The sequence below is a fragment of the Corvus hawaiiensis genome, chromosome 4 (assembly GCF_020740725.1).
Source record: "Corvus hawaiiensis isolate bCorHaw1 chromosome 4, bCorHaw1.pri.cur, whole genome shotgun sequence".
Lineage (NCBI taxonomy): Eukaryota > Metazoa > Chordata > Aves > Passeriformes > Corvidae > Corvus > Corvus hawaiiensis.
The window spans coordinates 26,847,532-26,869,808 of record NC_063216.1 but is presented as its reverse complement, the minus strand read 5'-3'; the positions used below and the strand labels follow the sequence as shown (position 1 = coordinate 26,869,808).

At 43.7% G+C, this 22,277-nt stretch overlaps 1 protein-coding gene and 1 long non-coding RNA gene across 6 annotated transcripts in view; one reads left to right on the top strand and one right to left on the bottom strand.

Annotated features, from left to right (window-relative positions):
- Positions 1-1,430: 1,430 nt before the first annotated feature.
- On the bottom strand, positions 1,431-20,492 carry LOC125324715. Of its 4 annotated transcripts, none has more exons than XR_007203101.1 (4): positions 20,317-20,492; positions 16,091-16,196; positions 7,163-8,779; positions 1,431-4,910 (listed from the first exon to the last, which is right to left on the bottom strand). It is a non-coding gene; the product is annotated as an uncharacterized LOC125324715 (long non-coding RNA). The 4 variants fall into 4 exon arrangements; XR_007203103.1 differs by lacking the exon at positions 20,317-20,492 and adding an exon at positions 20,143-20,309; XR_007203102.1 differs by lacking the exon at positions 20,317-20,492 and adding an exon at positions 17,976-20,136.
- A 991-nt stretch (positions 20,493-21,483) lies between these two features.
- Positions 21,484-22,277, top strand: part of LARGE1 (LARGE xylosyl- and glucuronyltransferase 1) — a 272,337-nt gene continuing 271,543 nt past the window's right edge. The window contains exon 1 of one of the 2 annotated variants that reach the window (XM_048300960.1): positions 21,484-21,570. The gene's annotated coding sequence lies outside the window, so the exon portion shown is untranslated. The remainder of the gene's footprint in view (positions 21,571-22,277) is intronic. The other variant, XM_048300959.1, reaches the window with a different exon arrangement.

The following is a 22,277-nucleotide window of genomic DNA, read 5'->3' as shown; positions in this document are numbered from 1 at the left end:
GCTAGTTCTTCACTCCAAGGAATCCATTTCAGGGATGAGTTTTAAACATGTCAACAAATTACAGCACTGACATGAGTAATTTAGCATTTCTCACCAGTTTTTCCCCATACTATACATTGTCATTACAGTATGGTTTATTTTGATGGTAAATCAGAATTGAATGCAGAGTGGTCTTTCTCCAGGAAATCAGGCTCCAGCTCTCTGAGGTAAAGGAAAACCTTTAACACACATGTGATCTGCCCACTATCCAGGAAACTTACTGGAAATTCCCTGGTTTAGCCCATTCTTTATGTGCAAAAGAAAATTGCTGACAGGAGTTCTCATGCTTAAGTCTACAGTTTTAAAAACACTTTTAATCAAAACCCCTTTCTGGTTTTGACTTTTTTTCCCCCTGCGTGCTCTGGCAAACAAACACAATAAAATTCTCTTCTGAATCTTCTCGAGCACCCTAATGTGGGCATTAGTGACCCAAAATTCCCCAGGCCTGGGACGCCGACACCTTGCAGATTTTTCTGAAAGTATAAGAGAGACATGGAGAATAAGGTGAGCTCTGAAAACCCTCTCCTGCCTATCTTTCCACAACTGACACAGTGAAAAGAAAAACATCACAGCAAATATCTGTTGCCTTTCTTCTACTGTCTCACCAGTCATCACCACGTGGGAAGGCTCTCCTGTTCCAGAAGCAAATAATCCCGGAAGGTAAAATATTGCTGAAATTCCAGGTTTTAATGGACCAAGGGATTCTCGCTTTCATTCTTGCTTCCCCATGGTTCCATTGCACAGGAAGAAAAGAGGATGCTCTGCTTGCCAGAGATGTTTACAGAAGCAATAAAGGCTTGCTGGCTTCCAAGGAGATGTTTAATGCAGTATCATCATCACTATCCTGGGGCAGGAGTGCAGCAGGAACTGTCAGCAAGATCTCTCCATAGGTGGAGGGATCAGTGCATAAAAACAAATGGCAGTACTCAAGTATGTCAGATTTCATTTGAAAAGCAATTTTATTATGTGATTTCCAAGGTATCACTATTTCAGCTAAAGGAAAGAGTACTCTGAATTGATAGCATCCCATATCTTAATTGCTTGAGAGAGTATCTGCCAGTGTAGAGAAGAGCAAGAGGCTTTTAGAGTAATAATGAAATCACCTGCCCCTACTGCACATTTCATGAGTTGATCTCAAAATACTTCACGAGAGGAAGTCAACTTCACTATTTCTATTCTATAGAAGATGCAGTTGATATTGCACTTATTTTTTATGCCTCCATACACTAGGAAAGGATTTTGTAATGGAACAAGGTCTTTTGTAATGGGTAAATCACTAGTATTTAATTAAGATAGCAACGGGTGATGCTCATCAGCAGTTTTAAAACATCCCTGACTCCACACCTTTGGGAATATCACTTTTATAGTCAAATAAGAAAATACACAAAACATAAGATTTGCATGGGAGCTTTATTATCTCTTTTATTTCCATAACTACCAATAAAGCCATTCCTCCTGGACAAGGAAGAATAAATATCTTCAATGCAGAAAGTTCAGTGAAGTGGCAGAATTATCTAATGGCTAATTTAAAGATGCACATAACCAGAGCAAAGAGGTGATAGCTCTTTATACCAGTTGAACTTGCATTTCCTGAATTCCTCCTCAGAAGCATGGTGTGTGTCTTTGATCACAGTACTTCTCTGAATCTCTGGTTCTGTTGGGGCAATGATTTGTTAAAATCTGACATTTTCAAGAATAGAAGAAAAGCATCTTGCTGCCAGTACTCTAAGTATTAGCCACATTTGAGAATGTAAGCTTGGTATTTTCTATGTGTGCTTGATACTGTATGGTATGCATGTGCACTCGGAGAATTTACTCCGAGATTTTGAGTTGCAATTTCTTGCTTCCAAGATTGTACATTTACAAGGAGTAGCTGCTATCTTGAATAGGTATCTCTACTCTTGTAGGACAGCAGCAGCTTTCTCTTTCTGCTCATCTTGTTCAACACTAAAAACAAACAAAACAAACCCGACCAAACCCTAAACAAATATCTACAGAAATCATCCCCAGTTCATTGTGAAACCCTCTCCTTCAGCATTTCTAACATGTAAATATTGTAATTAGGAATTGTCATGCAGGTCTACAGAAACCGTAGGTGAAAGCACCCTGAAAGTGATCCCACAAGTAGTCACAGTGTCATTCACTGTTTTGCTGAGCAGGCATTCCAAACCTAGCATGTGATCTTGTGTTCTTTCTTTAATTCCCGGGCTTAATTCAATATAACAGGAGAAAAAATGTAAGAGTTTGCTGCCTTAGTTCATAGTGCTATTAAATAAAGCTTTTAAAACAATCAAAATTTAGTTTTCTCCTCTTTTGAATGCCCTATTTCTCCCACTTAGTGAGACCTGATGTCTAAGAGCACGATTTGTTCCACTGAATTGGTAGGATTTCCTATAGACATACCCATGCTAGCTTTGGACCCTACATCTCCAATACCAGGGGCAGTACAGAATTCAGCCCAGAATATTCGAGCAGTGTTACCTCAGACCAGTTTTACTTTCTGCTCTAAACTTAGTGCTACTGCTACGCTGATATAAATTTCAATGAACTGTAGTTAGAGCTAAGACAATGATTTTGTAAACCCTAAGGGGTTTTTTTCCCTCAAAGCTTGTTTTCATCCAGATATCTGATTTTTCTTAATCAGGTTTTTAATAAGTTTTTTCCCCTGCAATTTTGGGGCAGGAACAGAGAATAACTGCGCTACAAACCTATGTGGCACACCTTCTAGAAGAGTGTATTCTGCAATTGCTGGTGCTATTGGATCTTAGTGATTTCATGTAGTCATCAGAAATGCCACTGGTGAAGAAGCTCTGGAAGAGGGTGGCAGGGAGAGTAAACAGGGAGGACAGGCCAAGGAGGGTTGCTTGGGCAGTGAGATAGCTCTCTTATTTCTCTACCCTATCTGCTAAGCTAATGCCGGGAAATAATTCCTTTGTCATAGACAGTAACCTCCCAAATCCTACGAGAGCACACAGAAGCTGTTCCACAGCACCCTGTGCCTGCCAGCCCAGACAAATATGTGATGGGATAGGAGATCATGAGTCCAGGGTGAGAAACCACAAGGATGTATCATTCATTAACACCACCCACAGCCTGCCTGCAGATGTGGGACCTGAGAACAGAGTGCTCATGTGGAGAATGTCAGGAAGCAGAAGCGTGGTAGGCTGCCTGTGTTGGCAAGCGCGAGATTACCTAACCTATAGTTAGCATGCAGTGTAGGCAGGTTCTATTAGCAAAGTTCAGACCATGATGTGCTAATTAAAGAAGAGGTTGTCCTAGTTGCTAAGGCAATGAATGCTTTCAGTATTGCTGCTTCTACCTCAACCAAGCATGTTCTCAGCTGTCCCTTCAGTTGTGTTTGTCAGATAGATAGGTCAGGACCTGATATTGTTGTTTAGGGGATTACAGTGCTCCTGAGAGCTGATTTACATGTCAAGAGTAATAGGTGAAAAGAATGCCAGGAAGCAGTGGTTTAAAACACTTCTTTATCAGGTACCTGCCTGGGGACAAGTTCCTCTTAAAACTATGGGTTTAGGTTTTATTGTTTTGGTTTTTTAAGCTCAGTTCTGCTTCTTTTGGGAAAGATGCAGACAAGATGAGGAGATTTGTATGCTTTAAAATTGGTCTAACTGTCATCTTTCTGTAAGGAAGAGGCTGACTGGGTGTTGGAGCCAGCCCTAGAGTGAAGGAGATGTAATGGTTGGAATTTTTTATTAGTAAAGAAGCTGGCTGCCACCAGACAGGCATCTTGCTTAGCTTAGTCTCATGAGAAAGCATTGTCTGATTCATTATTCCTCTACCACAATATGTACTGTGCATAGGCAGCTGCTAGAAACCAAAGCATGCATCAACATCAACAGGAATGAAAACTGCATATTGTGAAGTTAATGTGTAAGTGAAAAACAGTCTTCATGGGGTGGTCTACTGCTGGCTGCAAGTCCCACAGCAGCTCTGTCATCCTTCTTTCTCCATGTGAGATTTATGTCAATTCCAGCTTGAAACTTTACATGATTGTGTACAACATCTTCAAGGCAGTTTATTTTTTCTTTCAGAAACCCCCTCACCAGTGCTATAAAACTTTCTTCTCCGTCACTTTCTGGGGAAATGGTTGTCTGGCTGTAACTCTGTGAGATTCCAGAGCCATGATCCTCCTGTGTCTTGGAGATGGGCAACAACAATAAAATTGTCAGTAAGAGAAAATTGTGTCTGTCTTTGAGAGAAAATAGAGCTCTACATTCATCCCCAGTTTCCAGTATGCTGGGCCACTGTATTTTTTTTCTTCTTAGGCTTTTATTCTCTAAAGTAATTTTCCTTTAGCTGCCTATTAGACTGAAGCAAATTCCCTTTAACTTCACCTGCTTCTCTCCTACCTCAATGCAAATGCTGCAGCATCTAGCATCACCCCTCCCTACCAGCCGGTTCGTTACCGCATCCTCCAAGGAATAAAGCTGCCATTTTCCAAAGACCCTTGAAGCCACAGAATTTCACTTCTAACTTCCTGAGGACTCTAACCCTAATGTGACATTTATTTATCTTTCTCTTAAAAATGCTCTCTCTACAATTTTATCTGGTCTAATTTTGCATTGCAAGCTCTGCATTATTCTTTTGCTAACTCAAATATTTCATCTGCAATGCATTCTGCAAAAAGGGGCTGTGAAACCCTCATAACACAAAAATCTTACTTGTACCTCAAATTGTACTTGACAAATGAGCAGGAACCTCTTGCTGCCCCAGACTCATAGAATAACTAAATCTGCCAGAATCTCCTGCTGCCTGCTGGAGGCAGACATGGACTGTTAGACTTTGAATATTTGGGATAAAGTTCTGAGAAAAAGAATTCCAGCCCACAACAGCTGAGCCTGAGTTCTTACCTGTTGGGGTCCCTCCCCTGCCGTGTAGCCCTGGGAGAGGGGCCCTGAGGGCACAGACACGGGGTTTCCTGCCCCTGCTCAGCCTCGTTCCCATTGGTTGGTTTGTGTTCCCTGCGCGGGCAGAAGGACCCTTGGTCCCGTGACTGGGACAGTTCCTGGGCAGAGCCCCGGCCATGCGGCTGGAGAAATAAACATCTCTCTGAAACAGCTATCAAGAATCTGTCTGTCCATATATATTTCCTTTCCACGGGACTCCTGGTTTGATATATGCGTGTTGCAGGATCCCCACTGCAACAAATGGTGGAGATTTGTGAGCAGAACGATCCCCGATCCCTAAGCGACTGATTTGTGTGAGTAAACCCTGGAAACTTTGGATTCCTCTTCTTGGTTTTGCTTTGCTATTCCATATCTAAACTATGGAGGAACCGTGGGAAGACTCTTGGCTCTCAGAGCCGCATATGGACATTTATCTTAAACTTAAAATGATTCTTGAACAACGATTTGTGAATTTTAGCTTGATTCAAGCTCAAAAAGAACTGAAACACTTCCTGGCATGGTTGTTTAAGAACTTTTTCTATGTTTCTTGGGATTTAATTCTTACCAAGGGCTTTTGGAAAACCGTTTGGACACAGTTAATACTGGAGTCAAAATATATGCCGATGGAAGAATATTTTCGTGAATATTATTTAGTTACCGAGACTGTTGAGCAATGTCAGCTGTGTCCTGGTGAAGGGAAGCGTGGCGCAGGGACCGTGCGGCCCAGGCCACGTGCACCGAGCGCTCTGAGAGCAGCAGCGAGGCAGTTCCCGCGCGCGGGCGGAGCCACGCGAGCCGCAGTGTCGGTGGCGGAGCGAGGAGCGGCGGGACCCGGCGGTGCCCGCCCGGTCCTGTGCAGCGCGTGGTGGAGCGAGCCCCGTGAACGCCCGACCGAGAGGGGCGGCACGCGGGCGGCGGCTGGCGGCGATGGCGGTGGAACGGAGCCGCGCCCGGCCGAGACGCGCGCTGGAGCAGGGCGCGGGGGAGTCATCGCTCGGGGGCCCGGCCGAGACGTGTGTGCAGCGCCCGGCATCGGCAGCGAAGCTGCGACCAGAGGAGGCGACGCACGGAGAACTGAGCGGCGTGGCCCGGCCCGGCCCGCGCAGCCCCGAACGCGACCCCGGGAAGAGCGCGCAGGCACCAGCAGCTCCGACAATTCCAACACGGGAGCAACTGAAAGAGAGAGCAAAGACGCAGCGAGACAGAAAACAGCAGCCACTCGGAAAAAGGAAAAGATCATAGCAACTAAGACCTTAGGGATAGTAAAATGGTATAATGTTAAGCAAAATTATGGTTTTATAACAAGGTATGACAACCAGCAAGACATATTCGTGCATAGAACTGCTATTAAAAAGAATAACCCTGAAAAATGCATCCCAAGCTTGGGAGATGGAGAAGTGGTGGAATTTAATATTGTACTAGGGAGAAAAGGGTTACAAGCATCGCAGGTCACTGGGCCTGATGGTGTTCCTGTAAAAGGCAGTATATATGCAAAAAATCGTAGTCATGTTAGACAGTATCTCCATTGTAAGCCCCCCCTACAGTTTCCCTTTCCTAATCCCACCTTTCCCTTTTACCCTATGTCCTATTACCCCCAGTGTATTCCCAATCCGTTTTTTCATCCATGGTTTCCCTCACAAAACCATGCTTTTGCCAATTGTTTCCCCAAAAATCCCTTTCCAATGCCGAGTGGGGGATGAAAAGGGGGAGGGAAGAAGTTAAACCCTCTCCTGCCTCAGTTTCCCCACAAAGCATGCTCAGAGTTCTGTCTCCCTTCTGTCAGCCCTAAGATGTTCCAGAGAATCTGTTTGGACATTTAAAGACTCAGGAGGGTGGCTTGTTTTGTTTTGAAACTGTTCTTGTTATGTTTATCCAGTTGTTTTCATTCTCCTTTTATTAAAATAAAACGGGTGAGGTGTTGGGGTCCCTCCCCTGCCGTGTAGCCCTGGGAGAGGGGCCCTGAGGGCACAGACACGGGGTTTCCTGCCCCTGCTCAGCCTCGTTCCCATTGGTTGGTTTGTGTTCCCTGCGCGGGCAGAAGGACCCTTGGTCCCGTGACTGGGACAGTTCCTGGGCAGAGCCCCGGCCATGCGGCTGGAGAAATAAACATCTCTCTGAAACAGCTATCAAGAATCTGTCTGTCCATATATATTTCCTTTCCACGGGACTCCTGGTTTGATATATGCGTGTTGCAGGATCCCCACTGCAACACTTACCCTGAGTTAGTTTGTTTAGGTGAGTTGGTTGTTTTGGTCATTGATGTGGTTAGGGGTTTTTTTTCAAACAATCTTTCTGTTAAAGCTGGAAGCAGAAAGCATGAGACCTCAGTGGTATGTCTAAAGCAGCATTTTTATTTGCATTTTGGTGGCGGCTTCATCAGTTTACAAGGAGACAAAAGCTGCTGCAAATATTCTCATTGTCTGCTTTGAGGAGAATTGTGAGTGCCCACACAGGAGAAACATTTGGCATAACTAGGTATTATTAGTCTCAGTGGTCAATGTTCATCAGGAGTTCATCCTGCCTGACACAGTCTTGGTCTGTGATGAAGCCTGGTGTGTCAGTCCTTGCCAAATTAACAGGAAACCAGGAAAAACAGATATTGCTAAAGACTTTTGCTGCATATAAAATGTACTAACCGTTGTAAAATCACTTGGAACAAGCTGCTTAGATAAGATGTTAATTCATTTATTGGATTTGCTGACATTTAACAGAGGAATTTACTTTGAACATAATTCATATTGGATACTAAAAGGGATAGGAGTCCTTGCAAGACACCAAGAGCTCTAAGAAATTGGGGATTGTTTTCTATACTGTGTTTATAAATCAAATATATCAGTCCCTGCTTACATTCTGAGTTCATTCATACTCAGAGACAATATACATAAAATGTCCTCTCCTTTTCATAAGCAATCAGATCAGGGATAGGCTCAGATCTTTTATCTTGACTTCACTCTTGTATGTAACATTTGGAGACTGACTGACCACTTACTGCACAAGCTCAGAGTGGGCAAGAGCCAGCATAGCTGTTTTGCCATTCCCATTTAACCTCTACAGAATGATCACTATTTTACTCACTAATGTTCCGCTGTCATCACATTTACTGGTCTTCCTATTCAAGTTGGTTACTGATGGGACAGTTGGGCTCAATAGTTAATAACTTGTCAAATGAATCACTACTTCCGCTTGTGAGACACACCTTTAGTGGTATAAAAAGTGTACTGCATTTCCAGGGAGGAGGTTACAAAATTAACTAATGGTATTTTGAGTATTTCACAAGTTGGATGAGATTGTTGAGTTAGTCATTCAGCACACTGGGAAAGCTGTGAGCTGCAATGATCTTTGTAGCCTTCCATGTTTATTCTCTGTGATTTTCCCCTAGATTTCATCCTAATTACTTCCTTCAGTTCTCTGAAACATCAAAGAACATTCTTCCTTCATTCTTTGCATTTATTTTTTCATAGGTCTCTGGCTCCATTGTTCACCTCCACATTTTCTTTTACCATGCTGCAATTTCTTCTTCCTGATATATTCCTCTCTCCACCCCCTCCTTCCCCCCCCCCCCCCCCCCCCATGTGTTCTTAATACTTATTTTCATTCCATTTTGGAGATCTGCATTCAAGGACCATCATCTTGCTCAGATATTCTCAACCTCCTCCAGAGTCCAGGTATCTGTCACTGCTCCTTAATCCTCCACCAACCTGTCCCTGCTTATGGCTGGAGCATTGGCTTCTTGTCACAGTCGTAGAGGAAAGAGCAACAGTGACTTTTACTGTTGGCAGCCATCCTTCTTTTCCTCTCATGTGTTTCTTCTCATGTAGCAATTGCCATCAGTTCTGGGCAAACAATGAAAAAGTCACCAGACTGGCAGTTTTACATTTTCCAGCATGCTGTTATTACCAGCACCTTAGGGGTTGAGTTCTGTGTTAGATACCAAAGATACCAAAGGCATATTAAGATTATGTAATGTTCCAATCAGGTTGTGTCATTTTGCTAAAGGAAAAAATCCTCTTATGGGCATTCCCTATGCTTTTTATAGAATAGCAGTGTTAAAAAAAGGCTTGCTAAATTTCAGTGCCTACAACAGTATGAGCATTTAAATGTGTCTATTCCCAGATGAGAACCAGCATTAACAATGAGTTAGCTTTTAGACTAAATCCCACCAACGCAAGCCATAAAAGGAAAAAAAAAAAAGAGAGAAATCAAGCAATAAGCAGCAAAGTTCTTCAGTGATTTGTCTGTGCTTGACACAATTGTTCTTTATTCTGGCTACCTTTTACTCCCTCCCACTGCCCAGATGTTTGCACTTGCAGCCATGAATAACTGCTTTTAAAAAAGTCAAGGGAATCTGGAAATATATGAATAGATGAGAAATTTAGGAAAGGGATTCCTATAAGTAGAAAAGTACAAAACTTCCCCTCTGAAGAAAATGTGTCAACAGGAAAATTACCTCTGTATCATATACAGGTTACTACCTAAGAATTTATTTCCCAAATCAGTGTTTTCATAATAGCAGTAGTAGATTCCACCTAACTAGTTCTTTTTTACTACTGCACCCTTTGATTCCCTCTGGAACAATTTCTTATGTGATAATTGTTTCAGACTGTTTAATTCTGTTCATCCTGACTGTTCTCTCAGTGGTGATAGCTGCAATCACAGCTGGTTTTCCACGGCCCTGGTATACCTCACCTGGTCCACACATGGTGCTGCTCTGCTGCAAAGGTTTACATAATCCTTTAAAAGCCTTCTTGATTTCCCTGTGAAAACCGACAATATGCAGTGCTCAGCATATCTGTATAGCTTTTCCAGAGTTTAGGTCTCAGCACCCATAGCCTTTGGTGACTCACTGAGGCTAGAGATGGGATCTTTGGTCTTGTCCCAAAGAGTCAGACCTCTGCCGAGTCACAGCATTTGCAACAAGCTCTGGAAAATTTCTGAGCTCTTGCAGCTTGACATCACAAAAGTATTTAAGTATAAAGAATCTATTTGAGATCATTTGCAGTGACTGGTAAAATTCACTTGCAAGTTCCTCTCCTCTGAGTTCTCTTCATTGGGACTTGAATTCTGATTTCCATTTGTTTGGGGCACAGCTTTTAACATGGATACCAATTAGAAGCTATGTAATTTTTCTCATTAACAGCCTTAAATAATCAAAAAGACCTTTGTGCCCACATTTCCAGCAACTACATTCCAGCCTGGTGTACCATGGTGTTCATTTCACCTAAACTTTCTAAGTGCATGATGCAGCTCTTTGATTCAGTCCTCTTTGCTCACTGCCCAGTCCAAGTCTACACTGCAATGCTATTTCTGGTGTCTGGTTTGCTTTGAGACTGTCATCCAGCAGTTTTAAACAGCCAATGTACTGCTGATTTGCTGCATTAGGAACTCGTGTCTAAGTCTCAGGAAAGCAATAGGTCTGAGCAGCACTACCAAAGGCAGACCTGGGAAGAGTCAGAGTAGCTACAGGAAGGGGCTAAGGAATGAATTGTACATTCTACCCAACTGCAAACTGCTTTATTCTACTACCCAGCTTAGCCTTGTCAGGCTGACAATATCGTGTGAGATCCCCAGGCACTTGTTTTTTGCCCTGAAGTACTGCTGAGAGACATTTGGAATTCTGACACTCAAGTTGGCAGTCTGGTGTTGAAGAATGGATCCTTCAGAAATGTGGTAAAGTTTCAGCACTGCCAGCTGAAGATCTGGTGCTCAGTGATCAGGAGACCAATGAAGTTTCAAAAGCTACAGATGGAAATTTTCTTTTTTCTCTTACCTACTCAGAGGAGTAGGTGTGAATTTAAACTGGTGGGGACAGGATATTTTTAGTATTGGAGTTTAGTAATTTCTACTAACTACTTGTCCTCCTGCATTTGCTCTTCCTACTTCATCCATATATTTCTGTCCCTGGTGAAATGACACACGCGTAATGGAAAGCATATCGCTTTCAGACTCCTAGAGTGAGCAGCCCTAACAAATCGACACAATGTTTTGAGACAAGCTTCTTCAGTCTCCAGAGAAAGGCTGGTGACCCTGGGCTTACAAATGTAAGGGAGGGAAAAAAAGAGAAAAGTATCAACATGTTTGCATCAAAATTAACGGCAAGTACAGAGTTGTGGGGATACTGACTTTGTTGTACAATCCTGTCATTCAAGGAAGGTTGATCAGTGCAATATATGTAGAGATTCTAGCATAGAAAGAGTAATTTTCTCACTAGACTTGGTGTGGAACAGCACAGCTGCCCTGTGCACAAGCTGGAGACTGGGTCTAATGAAATTTTGTTCAAAGGATGCCTTTGAAGTAGCACGTTAAGCATCAGTTCTATCAGAGATGTACACTATGCTGAAACTCCATTGCACTGCATATCTGAGGCATATTTGTGATGTCTCAAGCTCTCCGGCCAACCTAAACATTTTGTGACAAACACCTTCAAGCATGTCCTTCTTCTGAGGCTACTCTTTGCAGCAGAGGAAACTCAAAATTAGTATTTTCCGAGAGGCTGCCTCCTCTCCTAGCAGAAGGAACGCAGGTCTAGAAAATCAACTGGAACATAATATTAATTCAGCTGGTGTAATTGCTCTTTAAAATCAGCCTTCTAATGTCTTAAGACAGTATTCTCTGCTTGTTCCTCTGCTGGATTTCACATTTTGTCACCTAAAGTTAGTTATTTAGAGGTTTCTCCAGCCTAAATGGTTCTGTGATTGTGTGTTATGGACATTCTGCTATCAGTTACTGCAGGAAAGGTAGGCCACACCTTTCTTTGTTCTGAGCCTAAATCTGCTCAACAGCACAAAGATTATCAAATTAATCATTGTGTGCACCTGATTACTAGCACATATAGCAACTGATCTACTGAGGTAATGGGGCAGATGGATGGAAGTCAAGCAGTAACAACTGTATCTTATAGCAGCCAATTTGTCACACAGGCGTCACTTGCATCTAAGCCTTTACCATGTGAATGCTGGTGGATAGGATTGTCTTTCTGCCAATGCCCTGTTACAGCAATGCTGTCAAAATATTTTTCAAAAAATGTCATTTATTAATGGCCTAGTTTCTTAAAAAATGCTTAGAAGGGAGAATATCTGTTGTATTATTTCAGGGATCAAACCCCAAATCTGATGGCAGAATTATATTCTAACTGTAGCCTACGACAAATACGAACAGTTTGGACTATCACAATATTCTGAGACCTTCAATGATATCTTGGCATCTGACTTTTACTTGTGCCTATTAGTAGGTTTTGGGGTTTTTTTTCATAGATGCCATCATTAGAAAGAAACTATGAAAAAAAGCTTCCTGTTCATATAGGCACTTGTGAGCAATGCAGTCAGTACAAGGCTTGAAACAACAAAATCTTTATTGAGACTCTATCTTCTCCATTCCTCTTGTGTAATATCCAGCCTTTCCCATCAAAGCTACATTAATAGAACATTGCTGTGGTTGAAAACTCAAGTATACAAAATTAGGAAATGACAACTAAGTTCTCACATGCAAAGAGATTTTGATACCCCTTTTTCAGATTATAACACAATTATTAATTACATGATGACAGAATGATTTCTACCAGACCCTTACTCTATTTGATATGCAAAAAGATCAGGTGCCGACTTCACAGCACTCTTAAGTATCCTATCTTAGCAACATCTGATTTCTTCACCCAGACAATCCTGCTTTTCATCTTGTATCCCAGCACCCCATCAAATCTCTTTTGTTCTCTTTCTGTCCCCTATTGAAGAAATAAACTCACCATTGTTAATTCCAGTATCCATCCCTACCTGGGCTTGATTAGAGAGAGGTAACCAGTTTAGAAAAACTCAGTTTTGCTCTTGCAGTGGTGAAGAGAAAAGAATATTTTTTAAAAATCATTTGCTGTCAGGGATCAGCAGATGTAAAGCCTGGTAATGATTCCAAGGAGAGTGAGCTTTCTTAGCTGCTGCATTAGTCAAGAAAGAAGCAGAGGTCTGAGCTTACTTTATGGGTATAGATTCTTTAAGGATGCAGCTGTTCCCTTTTATCAACTCTCTACTAAGCACATACAGATTTTTAAAGGCTCAGTTAAGTAAAATCCTTTTCTTTTTTTTTTTTTTTTTTTTTATGCTCCCAGACTGGTATCATTGTTCCCTAGCAGAATTCTGAAAAGATTTATAAACCATCACTAGTTCTGAGGCTCCAGCTGCCAATCACCCAGTAGTAAATGTCCCAACACCTCTCAAACTTATCACAGATTATAGTGCTGAAAGAGGACCTGCACTAATCCTTCCTTTCAATGAGGTAATTGATAAAAATGGGGTAATAATGAAGCTGAGTGATTGCCCTAGCAAAGCTATCACTGTACTTGGTATAAATGCGTCTCCCAAGGAGAGGCTCCTTTCTCACCTAGATTTGGGAGAAGGTAAGGAAATACAGTTCCTCCTGCTGATGATCACTTGTCTTGGCTGCATCTATTTTGCACCTGGTTATGCTGAGTGAAAGAAGGTGGACAAAAGTTTCAAAAGGCCATTGGCATCAAGTCTGGTATTGGAGAAACCTCTCAAGTTATAACCTCTCATTGGAACTGTTGTAATGTCAAGCTGACATACAAACAATAAAGTAGCACACCTGGAAATATTTTCAAAATGAGCAAAGGACACAGTGCCAGGATAGTTTTTTGATTCCAGCATTGAGCTCTTGTATGTTGGTTGGAAAAGTGTTGTTTAACTCGTCCCTTAACTGACTAAAATGTGTGCTGATTTCACTGGAAACTTTGCTTGGTCTGGTAATTTCTTTCAGGTGATGCAGGAACCGTGAATTCTGACACCATCCATGGTGTAAGTAAAAGCTTATTCCTTTCCTCAGTACACAATCTGATAGAGACTGCAATTTTAGAGGAAGCAGCAATGCTAGCAGCTGTGGGGCTGCCAAGCTCAGAAATACAAGTACACATACAGAGTGTAAAATGTCTTCTGAATTTGCTGGGCATTTTTTGCATCTGAGACTGGATTCCTTCAATGTCACCTTCAGACTCTGAAGGTCTGTCCTTTTCCTGGCCTTGTCTGCTTGGCCTCTATGTCTGACAGCTTTAGCTTCACCCAAATCAACGGAAAACCCCCTACCATGTCAAGATACAGTCTGAATCACAGAATATTGAAGTGTTAAAGTACTACTCTGAAAAAGAGGTGTTTAATGTTGACAGGTTCATTGGCACTGGTATTGGTCTTGCCTTGTTGCCTGACCTTAGCATCAACTTCCCTGTAACTGCTGTTGAGACTGAGGAGGATTATCCTTGTTACTGACAGTTTCACTGCTGAGATGGGGTGACCTGTCCTATTCTTTTGCCAATGGAGCAAGTCCAGATCATAGCTCACAACTTCTGAAATGTCAGCAAGAACACAGAAACTTTCTTTAGCACTGACAGTCCTGGGCAGAGAGCGGGATGCAGCTCACAGTCACACCTCATCCCCAGCAAAAGAACATTTTTGTTTTTTCACAGTACATTTCTAAGATACACAACCACCTGTGGCCACTAAACGAGTTCATGTTCGCTGTTCAGACTATGCTCCCTGTTTATATTCAGAAGCATGTGCATACATTTCCATTGTGATTTTGTCTCACAAGGACAAGAAAGTGGACTTTCTTCTGTCAATTTTGTTAAACTGCCAGAAAACTTGCATATTGGACATTCTTCCTGTTGCAGTGGCCAAAATGCAAATAAGCCTGAGTCACTAGTCAGGATCTGGGGTTTATTTTACTCTCCCTTCACTGGAAAGTAGCAGCTATAATGAGCTTCGGCTTTCTAGAGAAATCCTCCTAGAAAATATTTAAAACACAACCTTCATTGGGAAAAATATGGAACTTCTAGGATTTGACTGATAATTATTGTCTTTTATTTTTGGCCAAAACCTTCCCTGTTTGATGCATTAGGCAGTGATCCTTATAAATAAGTTTGGGGTCATTTCTTTTCCCACAGTACCTGTTTTTAATCCAGGTACTTTTTCATACAGATTCCAAAGGCATGACCATCAATACAAAACTTCAAATTATTTTAACAAGTCTTGATATCATGCTTTAACTTGTTACAGGATCTATGTTTTTATTATTCAGCCATCTATTTTAATGTTGTTTACATTTTATATTTACACTTAAGTCTTTAGTCCTGTATAGATTTATTTTTTGGTCAGACTTAAAACAGCTTTATCATCAAACCAGTGTAAATGTGACAAAGGCCAGATGTGTTACTACTGACACCTGGGTACCTAAAGAAGCAATCCAAGCATTCATAAGGCAACCTCCAAACATGCCTAACCCACGGAGTCAGGGACATAGGAGCTGACACACAGTGTTGGTCATAAAGGACATTCCTTGAAGTGAACAGAATTTGAATGGACATCTTAACATTGTTTACATAATCATTATTAGGCTCACTGTTGGTGGTTGTCTGAAGAGGCTGTTCCACAGTGGGAATAATTCATTTCTCACAGGTATTCTCTGAGTTCACATAACTGGCAGTTATTCCTACATTCTGGAAAAAACACTGTCAATGCTGTCAGTGAGGGAATGAGCCTTTCTGCTCTCTTAAAAAAAAGATACCACTCTTCAAACTTCTGTATGGTCAGGTTTCTTTCTAATTAGCATCCTGGCTCTGGGGAGGCCTGTATTGGTAACACTTTCAGGAGGTAATGGAGCCGTCCTGGAAACAATTAAACCTTCCATGTATAAAACAGATACTGCTAATGGAAAAAAAAGTCTTCTTGCGATTAGGCAGAATATCCTCTTTTTCACCAGATAGTGAAAAGTGTCCTTAGATGAATTAAAATCTAAATGTGTAAGGCTAAGACTGGAGGGATAATACATCCTGTGCTTTAATATTTCTAGAAAGGCTGGCAGATATTAATTATACAGATCTACAATTCAGTTAAGGCTTTTCATAGTCTCAGCATTCACACTGCAGGGCAATAAATGGCCAAGTGTAACAAAGGAAACACAGTAGTAAGAAAGAGACACTATATCCACTGTTTGCTTGGCAGTGAGGTGCCAATAGAAACAATTATTAAAACAGAACCTCATAAAACTGTGTGTGTGTGTATGTTTCCGCAGAACATAGACTAGGACATAAAGGATAGTTCAGCTTGAATTGCACTGAAATCTATGCAGCTGCTCCACTGACTTTGACATACCTTGATTTAGGCTTAAGAGTGCCTGGGTCAGTTTCCCGCTCCTAGCCAGTGAAACTTAAAATTATTTTAAAGTTTGTCCAGTGCTGCTTTTCTTTCCCAGATGATTCTGTAAAGACAATGATAGATGTTAATACAAAGCAATTATATGGTACTGTAAATTATCCAAAAATTTTGCTGCAAATAGCATAGGTGTTAAGATTCCTTTGTATAAAAAAATCCTGTGTATGAGATTAAGTATTTTCTAAGTTATGCATGCCATATTATCAAAAGTCATCAATTATTACTGTAAGTAGAAATACAAGATTGACCACAAACTTAAAGAAGTACTATCAGCCTGAAGTCAGATTATCTTCATAAAATTAAAGTTGCATCATATTTATTCTGCATATCTTCACTGGTTTTCATTGTTTTAAAATCACTAAACCTTAAAAAAGACCAACCAAAAAAGCAAAATCCCCCAACTTTTCTCTAAATGACTGAATCCAAACAAATGGAAAGTAGTAAATGGCAACAATGAAAGAAAAGTACACAGAGAATTCTGTCAGAAATATAAACAAATGTATTTCTTTCACAATGTCTTTGTTATAAGGCATAACAATGTGCAAGCCTCTAGTATGGGTGTTTACCTCTTTACAACTAGAAGTACAACTGAAATCTAGGAGAAACCAACATGAAAATGAAATGAATACAGAACAACCTATGTCAACTATTTCTAATCTAAACCATTGTCTGAAAACTATTTTGGTATAAGAAAAATGATTCCTGAATTAATAACCACATTTCCTTTGCATTCTGAAAGTTTAAGGTTTTCATGATGTTTTCTGGTTATTTAAAGGCATTTGGTTTACCAGTCTTTATTTTTTTTCCAGTTCCTATAATCCCAGGCAATTTGAATCTTGCTTAGGTTTGGTTGACTTTACTTTTTTCTTTTCTGTTACATGCACAGGAAAATCTCCATTAAATTTTAATTTACTGCCCACTGTGGACAGCATACGTAACAAAGCTTCTACTTCATGCTCAAGAACCAGGAATTTACTTTTCCGGAGTAGATTAAATTTCACTCATTTCTTGTCTGAAAGCCCTTTCCTACTACAAAACATGCCAGGCAGCCTGTTCTGCAGTAGTCCTGTACTCATTGCAGTGGCAGATGGTAACAAGCATCTCAAGGGTTAGGACTTGCTTCAGACTTTTGGTCTTGCTCTCCAGGCTCTCATACTATCAACAAGTTGCGCAATTTAGCATTTAGAAGAGAAGCGATTCACAAACAAAGAGTCACAACCTTCTGTGGCTCGGTTAGCACAATCCAGCCTGCTAAATCAGATTTGAATTTCTATTTGCTGTGAGAACACCCTGAATGGTTGATTTTATGAAAAGTAGCTATTTCATTTACTCCACATGAAAGAAGGCAATGGAGAACTTCGCTTAGTCCATGCATATCCCATATCTTGAGTGTGACACAGCCGCATCTACCTCACTAGGTATTTAAAATGCTGATTAGCCACAGGAGTGTGTGTGTGTAGGAATGGGGACAAAAAAACCTCCTGGTTTTCAGGAATATTTTAGCTTCTATTTCAACTGGCACATAATGCACTATTTAAAGTAGTAATGCACTTTTCAGTCGCCTCCTGAACAAAGCACTGTCTTTTTTTCTCAAAAGACCTCATAGTGGTTGAATTCAGCTAGAACAATGAAGCAACTGTAAGAATGTAAAAAGGACTTCATTGGTGTTAAATGGGAGATGAACTTCATGCACTTTTATAAGTTTGAATACTTGTGGGCCTTACACCTTCCTTTCACATAAAATGGTTATATTGAAAGTAATTTTGTTTTTTTTTATCAAAAACAGATAATCTGTAAGTGTGTAGGGTCTTATGAACAGACTTACTACAATTTTATTTACTGATGTCCTGGTGTAGCGAAAATATCATCATTTGTCTGAAGTTCTGAACTGTAATGCCTTTATCTCCTGTTCCAGTAAGGAAAAAATGAGATCAAATACTCATGTTATAATTTTACATCAGTATAAATCAATCCTTTAAGAAAATCTCAAAATTTACATGTTTATATTAAGAAATGAAACATCTGGTTTACAAAATTTTTAAATAGTAGGACTGTTAAAGCTTTGAGTTTTTTTGACCTAATGAAATGATCACTTAAGAAAAAAAAAAAATCTGTGTGCTTGACATTACTCTAGGTTTTACATTTTTTTTGGTTTTTTTTGCTTGTTTTCTTTAAAATGAAAATAGACACCTCACTCCAGAACCTGTGTAGTTTCTAGAGAAACCTTCCTCATGGTTGAATGACATCTGAAGTGCAAATATTTGCATCTAATGTTTTCTACCTGTCCTTGGCATAAGTATCCTTCTGCACTGTTTGTTTACTCTGTGTCCAAAGCAATTGCCACATCAAGATTTTCAAGGACAAAGACTGATGGAGCAATTTTATTGTGACTATGAAAAATATTACTTGCTTATAAACACAATTTCTGAGAAACCCTATCTTCATAGGCAGTCACTCCTCCTGTCCCTGTAAGGTTTTGTAACCTCGTGGTAAGCATTCTCAGCTAGAGCCTCTGACAAACGGTGCTCTGGATTTGGACAGCTGTCGTCCTTTTGTGAGTAGGTCACCAACCTGACAGATACAGAGCAATTTAAAGTAAGACATTTTGTTCCAGTATGAAGGTCCATCATTTGTCATGTATGGTGGTATATTAGATAATCCTAATAATCCACGCTGCTCTTAAACCCTAAGAATTTTTGTGGGTGCTGAGAGTTCCCTGCTCTAAACAGAAGAACATTAAGAACCTCCAGAAATTGTTCAATATTTTGTAGCATCAGACTCTGGCAAATTAGTAGTTTTGAAGACATAGCATGAGGCTGGAAGCTATGGAACTGCTGAAAATTCTAGTAACAGACAGTGGACAACCTGGTTTTCTTAATAATGAAGCTGTATACACAGTCCTGCTTCCTCCTCCCTACATCCCCAGAAATTCGTCCATTGTGACTGTCACCAAAGCAGTTACAATCCTTCCACAGTGCAACAAAACATTAATACTTGAAGGCTGATCCTTTAGCTTCACATAGGAGAGAGAATTAATCAGTTCAGTATAGCTCATTTCTGGCTTTGATCTGCTCATGTAAATAATGAGCACAATAGACACCAATCTGTAGGTTACCACAGCTATTCCAGAAAATCCTTCCTATCAGAACTAAATTATTTTTACAGATAAGCAGACTTGTTGTTTTTATTTTTTCCCTGCAAAATGCTCTCCTAGTTACCACAATATGTCAAAATTTTCAGTTAGTAACAATTATGTGATATCACTGGCACCTCCAACATCATGATTTACTTCAGTTCATCTGATACCCCTCTTGCCTAAAGCATCAGGAAACGGATGCTGAGGGTGGCAGAATAATAAGTTTGATGAACCAATACCTTAATGAAGCCTGCCAAATACTATCTTCCTATGAATAACCTGTTCCAGAGTTCACAATACCTTGGTACAGTATACTGCAAAGCATAATTTCTACCCAATAAAGAAACTTCTGCATGAGTTACAGCATTCCAGCAGCTGATGTAATGAGAGAAATTAGCATTCATGGCATCTTCTAGAGAACACCACTTTTCTCTTAAACTATTCCCTTATCCTTCTAGAAGAAGAAAGCAGTTAAGTCCTGATTACTAACCCAATTACCCATACTTTTGATTATTTACATTGTTACTCAAAGCACACGTATACTTTCCTTCATCTTCCATTCTAAGAATGGATCAATGCCTTTCTAAAATCGGATTGTACGCACATTTGTTAATTTCTCTTCTCCTTGCGTATTCCTCTTGGAATTTCAGGCACCCTCTACAGCCATACACACATACAGTCCTCTCAGTATGCTGATATATCGCAACACTCCATTTTACACCGCTAACAAAATAAAATTATGAACAAAAAGAACACCAGAAAAAAAAAAAAAAAAAAAAAAAGGCGTTGATGGTTGCTCTATACGCACAGGAAAAAACAAACAAACAAACAAAACCCCAAAATGTGCGCTTATCACTTGACTCTCAGCAGCTGCCAGCACGCAGGAACACATCGCAGGGACACGCTCCGCCACATGTAAGCCAAAAGCCGTCATATTTATTCATTCCTGACGCGGTACCGGCACTCGGAGTTGGATCTTCCACCGCCGCCCGAGGCGGGGCCGGGCCGCCCCGCGCCCTCCCGCACTTACCCGCACCAGGCGGCGCTCGGGACCGCCGGGCAGGCGGCGGGCGCGGTCCCCGCGCGGGGCCAGCCCTGCCCTCGCGGCCGCGGGCCGGGCCCGCTGTCACAGCGGCGGCGCCCCCTCCGCGCTGCCCAGGTGTGCGGGCCCGGGGCGCCCCGCTGCGCGGGCGGGTGCTGCGCGGCGGCGGCCGCCACTGGTTGGGCGCTCGGCGCCTGTCGCTGGGCGGCGTGAGAGCGGGCTGGCCCCGCCTCGGCCCGCGCCTCCGCCCGCCCAGGCACAGACATGACACAGACACACAGGCGCTGCAGCCGCCGCTGAGCCAGCCTGGGGCAGCGCGGCGGCGGGCGCACGGCTCTTGGCACCCGCCGAGCGGCAGCGGCGGCCGCCGCTCCCGGCTCCGCCTCGGCCCTCCGGGCGGGCAGCCGCGGCCCTGACACCCGCAGGGGGCAGCCTGGCACCGGGCGCCGGAGGGACCCGGCGGGGGAAGGCTGACAGCGGGGAAGGGGCGGGAGGCGAGGAAGGAAGGAAGGAAGGAAAGGGAAGGGGGCAGCCTGGCACTCAGACTCGGAGGCGGTCGCCAGGCACGGGCACGGAGCGAACCCGGTCGGAGCGCGGCACCCAGCGGTCGCTGACGCTGGGCCGGCAGTAGTAGCAGCGACCGCGGCGGTGCCGGGGGAGCCTCTCCGTGCTCGGCTCCGCGGTGCCGGTGACCTTCCCGGAGCTGATCTCCAGGCCGGGGCAGGGCCTCCTCTCCCCGCGGAGAGTGTGTACCAGGCCCCGGGGAGAGGGCAGGAGGCTGGGCCAGAATCCCCCGTCGCCCCCGGGTCTTCCTGGCCGCCGGCGGGGCCTGTGCGCCGCGCGGTTCGCCGCTCGGGAGAGGGGCGGGGGAAGGCGAGCGGGACGGACGGACGGACGGGGCCGGGCTGCACCTCGGGACAGCACGGGGCGGGAAGGCCCCGGAGAGAGCTAAGCTGGGCGGCGGAGGAGGCGGCCACCTCGGCGGCGCATCCTGGGAAGAGTCGGGACCTCCCCACCGCCCTCCTCCTCGTCCCACCGTTAGCGGCTCCTCGTCCCGCGGAGAGTGGAGCTGCCGGTGCCGCTCCGGCTGGGACCTGCTGGCCGACACCTCCGGAACGCCGGGCTGCGGGGACGGCGCTGGAGCTGCCCGCCTGGAGCGGAGGAGGGGGAAGGAACGCTTGCCTGCGCGGAGCGGCGGGCGCTGAGCGCCCGTCCCGGCGGCCCGGGAGTCACCCGGGGAAGGTAAGTGCCTTCTCGTCGAGTCTTCGCTGCGTTTGGAGGCGAGGGGCGGGGGAGGGCAAGAAACAATCGGTGAGTGTCTCCCTTCCAGCAGTCCGGGGAGGGGGCACCCGAGTCCAGAGGGCCGGGCTGGCATCTTTATCTGCTGGATTTTAATCCCCGTCAGATCCGGAATTGAAGAGATGCTCAAGCGGAGGCGCGCGTGTCGCTTCCCGGCACAAAGGGGCACGTCCCCCCGGCCGAGCGAGGCTCCGCTCGCTGGCTCGGCGCCGCTCGCCTTGTGCTCCGGCTGGGCTGCGCTCCCGCTGCTCGCCGGCTCCAGCCCCGCCGCGGCGGGGTCCCGCCAAGTGCCGCCGCTCCGCGCCGGCGTCCGGGAGAGCCGGGGCTGGTGGCCGCGGCCGCGGGTGGGACGGAGGGAGTCGCGCCGCGGGGAGTGAGCGCTCTGCCCACCGGAACGGGACCCGGGGGCAGAGCTGGGACGCCGAGCCGAGCAGGGTGACCTCCCTATCACCCGCCAGCCTCCCCTGCAAGCCTCCAGTCCGGGAAGCGCTCCTTTGGGAAGGCTTCTGCTATTACCTCCTATCCGAGAACTGTGTCATTTAGATCGTTAATCCCTGCGCACCGGGGGATGGGGGGAAAATAGCAACTTGCGTCCCTGTGGAGGTGACGTGAAGTTTGATAATTCCTTATGTAACACTCTTTGGAGAGAT